The sequence below is a fragment of the Tupaia chinensis genome, unplaced genomic scaffold (genome assembly GCF_000334495.1).
Source record: "Tupaia chinensis unplaced genomic scaffold, TupChi_1.0 Scaffold000028_1, whole genome shotgun sequence".
Classification (NCBI taxonomy): Eukaryota; Metazoa; Chordata; class Mammalia; order Scandentia; family Tupaiidae; genus Tupaia; species Tupaia belangeri.
The window spans coordinates 6,964,424-6,971,321 of NW_006159458.1; the positions used below are offsets into that span (position 1 = coordinate 6,964,424).

Below are 6,898 nucleotides of genomic sequence, written 5' to 3' on the forward strand. Positions count from 1 at the left end.
TCAAATTTACAAGAATGTGCACAGTTACTTTACTAAGCATGCAAAGATGGAAGGGTACTATGTAGAATGGCTGTGTCATTTAATTCATACCTTCCAAACGGATTTCAATCAGCACTCTGTCATTTAATTCATTCAAGCACATTTACTGGGTGTTCGTGTATCTTGCATATTCCAGGTGCTGTGCTGACCACTGTCGATCCAAAGATGCTAAAAAATATGCTTCTGCCCAAAAGGAGTTAGCAATCTACTAGGGTATGTAAAATGCTTATCTTATTATTTGTATCATTATGTTTGTATTATATAGACCATAGAGCGCAATTCTTTTTTTTTTTTTTTTTTTTGGAGAGATTTTCACTGTAGGGCGCGTGCGCTCACCAGACAGACAGAGAGAGACATAGAGACAGAAAGCGAGAAATCACCCCCCGGGGGGATGGTCACGCCGCAATCCCTTCTCCTCCATTCTCCTCTCGGGATCTTGGGCACGCACGCACACGCGCCCGGCATGAGTTTTAAGCACCGGGTCCGGGACACGAACCGCGGTCGACCACGTGGGAGTCTAGCGACATAGCCATTATGCTAACTGCTGGTTCCCATAGAGCGCAATACTTAAGAAAGAGTTCACACACAATTTTGCAAGCATTTAGAACAATTTCTTTTTGATTGAATGAGCTAAGGCTAAAGAAATTTGGTAATTTAGAGATAGTGGTTCATATGACCAAACAATTAATTAAACTCTTTCAGGTTTAATTTTTGTAGATTCAGTGATAATAGGATAGAATTTTTTTTAAACTTTATATTTACTAATTAGGATAGAATTTTAAAAAAGGAAATCTACTTGGATCAGGAGGTAGTATGGAGGTCAAGGCAGCTGGATCAGAAATGGATGACTGTGGTTCAAATCCCATACCCAGTAGCTTGAAAATCACTCTGAGCACATGTGTGTACATGCCCCAAATCCTAGAGAGACTGGAAGAGAAGGCTTATGTCATGGCCATGCTCCCTGGGAGGTGATATCTCACTTTCCCCCTCTCTGTCTTCCTCTGGCAAGTACATGTGACCTATAGCAAATTTGAAAAAGTAGTAGTGGTTTAAAGAAATATTTCTGACACACGTGCATATTTCCTATACTTGCATGTATTTGAAGGCAAATGAAAGAATAGGATGCCACAAAGCACATCATACAAAGCCACAATGTACATTTCATCTTCGCATATACGACACTGACTCTTAGGCTTTTTGTTAGTGATAACTGTTCTCTTTCATCTTCTTCCACATCATTGATTTCTCCGGTTGAGCAAAGCCTATGTTGGAATTAGATAGATTTTCTTGCTTAGTTAATGTTGATTTTTGACAAAATATGTATTTTATTTGAGTCATGATTAAAAATTGTAACAGTTTGTAATAGTTTAGACTTACAATAAATTTTGCATTAGTAGCTGGAGATAGTCCCAAAGGATTAAATATAGGAAATGCAGTAAATACAAACAAAAGATATTTTATTCCAATGATACTTTATGTGTTTTATAGCTTAATAAAGGAATGGGATTAGAAGATAAAATAATAAATGTATATTGAACCAGTGTCCAGTAGGTTATGAATATACTACACAGACCTAGCAGTGATATATTTGGACATATTTAATAGGTGCACTAAGACACTCTCTAGATTACACATTGTAACTGCTGAGAGTGCAATTCTGATCATTTAAAAATGTTAGCAAAGCAGGAAAAAAACATGTCTCTTCTCTTGGCAATATGATTTTAATTTTTAAAAGCATTTAATTTCATAAGCCATATTCATCATCTTTGTGGAGACAAATGTTGTGGCAATTTTCTGAATGAACCTCTTGGTTCCCTAAAGAAATTATGGCTACACTGTAAATTTACTAATGAAAGGCCGTTTATCAGTGTTGTAAATAGGAGTGGTGCCAATACTGATGCCCATGTAAACTTAAAGTGCTTTAATATCTATTGACTTCATGAATCGTTAGTACTGCCAAAATGTATAGATACCATTATACTTACATGGTGTCATAACATTGGCAAAGTGGCGAGAACAACATGCAATATTTTTTAAATAGCACGGCATTTCTTTGAGTTACTGCTGGCAATAGAACATCAATCACCTTAATGATGGATATTCCAAAGATGTTTATTAATCTATTCATTTAATCTAAAATACCGACTCTTGGCATTTATAGAGCCAGTTCAAAGGAAGTGGAGTGCTTCTAAACCTCCGCAGTTACTTCTAGGGGCCCCAGTATGATGTCAGTTAAGTCTGGTTGAAATTGCGATCAGAATGCATACAAATCCTTTTCTACTAATCTATTCTGAAGATACCTAATCGAAATATATTTTCTCGTATGTGTCTAAACAAAATCTCAGTTTGAAATGTACTACATGGCTCTGCATGTGAATCCTTGATTTTTAAAGCCTATTGTTTTGCTTCCTGCCTCCCTTTCTTCCTTCCTCTCTTCTCCCTTCCCTCCTTCTCTGTCTCTCTCTTTCTCTCAACTGGAAAATAATCCTGTATCGCATAAGCTTTGATTGAAAAGAACTGGAAAACTGACAGAATTTCTCTGTGCCAAATTAAGAAATAGCATATGGTGTATGATTTTGACAATATGTAGTGAGATTAAAGACAGGTAGGATGGACAGAAGTGAAGGGCATGGAAGGACATTTGGAACAGATAGGAAAGGTGAGAGAAAGCCAGTTACAGGAGGAGACAGGGATGCCAGTGCTGTGGAGTGAATGTGTGAATGTGTGTCTGCATATTTATTCACATGTGGAATCCAAGTGCAGAGCTAACTTCTGGATTAAATAGTGTAAGCGGGACTCAATTTTTCTCCATCTCTCAGTTCTCACGATCACATCTTAAGTCTCTGACTTCATTTGGTTGCAAGATGGCGGCAGCACGTTGCCTCAATGGTGACAGCCTCTCAGGCTTTGTTCAGATCAAGCTGAAAAAGAGAGTCTCTCTCCCAGAAGCTCTATTGAAAGTCTATTTCACTCTGATTAGATCGCTGACGAATCCTGTATACCTTTCTAGAAGCAGAGGGTAAAATCAACTTCATTGTTTACATTGTGGACTAGACCTTGGGATTGTATCCCAGAGGAAAATGGGATACTGTTGGCTGAAAGAGGCCGCATGGATGTTAGGCATCAAAAAAAAAAAAAAAGTTTATTGCCAGCGAAACCACAAAAATCACAATGTGTACATACACAGGAAATTTCACATATCTTTGTGGAGGCCTATGGATCTCCTAGCAATCCATAGGTTCTAGTTTAAGAAACTCTAAAAATGACATTGAATCAGTGCCTTCTGAAACAAACAGAAACCAGCATTGCTAACCACAGCTACACAGGATAATGAGTTGTTCCTGGGATCATCTCCTGAGTAAGGAGACAAAATGAGAATAATGTGTAACTAGTAGTTTAAATGATAATATATTAATACATTAAGAATAAAAAGAAATATTTTCTTGTTAGCTAAAGTGGAAATGAGTCATTTAGCCTGGAGTTGTTTTTTTGTTTTTGTTTGTTTGTTTCCAATTATTCTGTGTAAGAAAAAGAATCAAAATCTTCCATTCTAGGTTAGAATTTTATACTGGCAACTTTGAAAGATTTACATATATATATAAATATATAAAGTTGCGATGTTGAAACAGCTTTTATTGCTTATGGGAGCCTTGTCTATATGCATTCTCAATCCCTTCAGTTTAGTTCACTTAACAAAAGTATTGATCAGGTCTATGAGAGTAATTTGTAAAGGAAATCATTTTTGATAATTGGACCAAACTACCCATTGACTTGCTGATTAGTTTTTTCTTTTTAGTGATATTTTATTTTGGAACATTTTAGTAAGGTCAATTATTTTCTTAATAATTATTTTTAATTGAAAAATTTAGAACAGAATTGATAGAAAGTATAGTTCAATCATAAGATTTGTTTCTTTTGTAAATGCCTAATTGCAATTGTGTATTTTGTATTAGGTCGAGAAGAAAATAAACTTTTAACAAGTTGGAGATCAGAGTAGCAGTCGCTGAGATAGAAGTCATAGAAATAATGTTCTTATATAGATTCTTCAGTTTATTGAGAAAAAGCAGAAATTAGCCTGGGATTTTCAGTTCCTTCACCAAGTGCAAGGAGAATTTTTCTTCTTAAGCAAATCAACATACCAGTGAAAGGCTTTTATGCTTATCAGATATGTTTGAAGAATAAACATGTTAAATAAAGGAAGGTGCTCTCTGTCACCTTTTGTCTCTTCACACAAATAAAAGTCCTCTGAAGTGAACACTGCTCCTCATGAATGGATAAGCTTTGTAACTAGAATCTTCCATTTATGACTAAAGTGAGTTGTCATTGCTCTTTATTAGGTTCAATACCCCTAATTGTGAGGAAGCACATTTTTTTCCCAGCAGTTAAAACCACCAAAAGACAGATAGTTGGGGGCAAGACCAATTTGCAGAACATATCTCCAAAGGGAGACCTGACCTTTCAGATTAACATGTTGCTTAAAAACAACCACCACCAGCTCCGAAAACGTGTTTACCACCAACTCGTGCATTGAAGGAGATTTGTGAACCTCGTCACTCTGTGTGTCTGTAGTTTTCATTTTATTTTTCTTTCTAGATTCCAACCTGTCTTTATGTAGTGTCAGTTATCTGTGACTAGGAAACAGCAGGTAGTTCATTCATTGAAAACTAGTTTACAGATATTCTTGCTATTCTTTTTGTTCTGTTTTTCAAATTTAGTTTTAATTTTAACTGAGGTAGGGAGTTGCTTCTCTCCATAATAATAAGTCATCAGTTTGGTGAAAAAGTGAGTTTTCTGAAGCACCAGTTTATTTAATGTATAAGAAAACCTTTAAGTTATTCATCAGTTTCAGCTGGAACAAAACATTGGTTATTTCTAAAGCAGTGGGTTAAGGCAGAAAACAAAGGTTAATCCTGTAATCCTTACAAAAGAGAGAAGACAGAGGACCAAAATATTGTACAAAAAATTCAAATGATATTTTCCTTATATGGTGTACAATTCAACCGGGTGGGTGTAAGTTTCAGAAAAGAGTAAATGCTTTCACAAATTTTGTAAATCATTAAAACGTTTCCTATTTTTAAATAATTATTTATTTAATTTTATTTATTATTATTATTTTTAAAATTTTCTATAGGGCACATGTGCTCACGAAAGAGAGAGAGAGAGCGTGAGCTGCCAGGTCTGGGACTCAAATTGTGGTCAGTCATGTGAGAGACCAGCACCTTAACCACCTCACCATCTGCTGGTCCCCAAAACATTTCCTATTCTTAATTTTAAGAGCTTTTGAAGGAGAAGGAATTAGTTTTACTTGGAAGTACAAGGCATAGATCTCTGAAGGTGATTGTCGTTCTGAATAGGTCGTGAGCGAGGGCCAAAGCAGAGAAGAAAATCCACAGACACATAAGGGGGCCTTAAAAGAGCTCATGGAAAATGGAATGAAAGCCTGAGTTTATTTTGTGCAAAAATTTTGAAATCCATCCATGGTTTGTCCTCCACATGCATTCTTCATGACCTTTTCGAAGACCTCTTGTTGAATTTTCACTGTCGAGCTCTTCATAGCTTTGGTCACTTACTAAGTCAGAGACAAAGCAGCTAAAGTAAGTAATCTTCCCCAGGTTTCCTAAAAGTACCTGTAGGTGAAAGCATGTCAGACAATGGGTCAAACAGGGCCTGAACATTTTCTCTATTTGTTTGTTTAAAGTTCATTCTTCACTGAGAAGGAAATAAAAGAAAGGTTGAAGTGGGTGACAGATTTGAGTTCTTGCCACATTCCAGCTTGCTTTGTGGACATCTCTCTACTTCAGAGAAAGTTAATATTTTCCAGAGATGTTCCGTAGGTATCTAAATCATGCTGCAGACACCTGCTCCTATATATGGGGATGTTGTTCACCTAGGATGAATCAGAGTTGTTTTTTTTTTTAAAGTGTGCTTCCCTTCAAATCCCTCATTAATCTCCCTGTGCAGAATTGAAGGGGAAAGTTGTGTGTTGCCTGTTGACACTGTTTAATGTAAATGATTTATGATTATTCCTTATGTATACACAATAGGCACTTTATAAATTGGATTGTTCTAGGAGTAACATGATACATAAATGTTATTGCTATAAATTCTACAGTTGGCTATATATTTTGTATCATGTAACCAGTGGACTTATGAAGGCTGGCTAACCCAACCTGCTCTTTCTGCTCAATATTGTAAATGGTGACTTAGGTAAGCTTGAGAAACACACAGAGGCACTCCAACTGCAAAAGAACAGGACACTCTGGCACCTCTCCAGCACAGCCCTGGCTGTGTTCCAGGGGTGATGGCAGAAAGAACAGAGACCGAGAGGGCAAACTGAAACTTTATGTAGTAAAAAGATAAATCTAAATAACAATAATAGTTATTATTGTTTTGCCCAGGAAAGAGTCGAATGAGCGAGAAAAGTGGAAAAATCAGAACAAACAGGAGAAAAGCATGAATGAAACTAATTTGTCAAGTTTAGTTAGATACTATTTCACAGGCGAATTTTCATGATTTTAATCACATTAATAAGGTTAAAAGCAATAATAGCTCTGTATCAATAAATATTCTATTTTATTATAATAGATATAATGATTTTTTTTTTTACATTTTTTGTGCAGGAAGTATTTAAGGAATAGGATCTTGCAAATCACTTGGTTCTATTGGTAGATCAAGACATTTTCTACATGTGCACTAAGGTTATACTAATAGTCCTCATTTCTCACCATGGTATCTTGCCTTACTGTGATTTCCTTTGTCGGAGTCTAAAGAGTTGGAGAGAAAAAAGTCTCTGAATAGTTAGTCATTTTAGAACTGAGTAATTGTTAAATGTGAAACTCATCTGAAATGTTGAGTTTGA

The 6,898-nt window shown here is 36.0% G+C and overlaps 1 protein-coding gene across 3 annotated transcripts in view; it reads left to right on the top strand.

The window, feature by feature from the left end:
* The first annotated feature begins 210 nt into the window (after positions 1-210).
* SOX5 (SRY-box transcription factor 5) overlaps positions 211-6,898 on the top strand; it is a 1,018,333-nt gene continuing 1,011,645 nt past the window's right edge. For all 3 annotated transcript variants that reach the window (XM_027771080.1, XM_027771084.1, XM_027771082.1), the window contains exon 1: positions 211-252. The gene's annotated coding sequence lies outside the window, so the exon portion shown is untranslated. The remainder of the gene's footprint in view (positions 253-6,898) is intronic.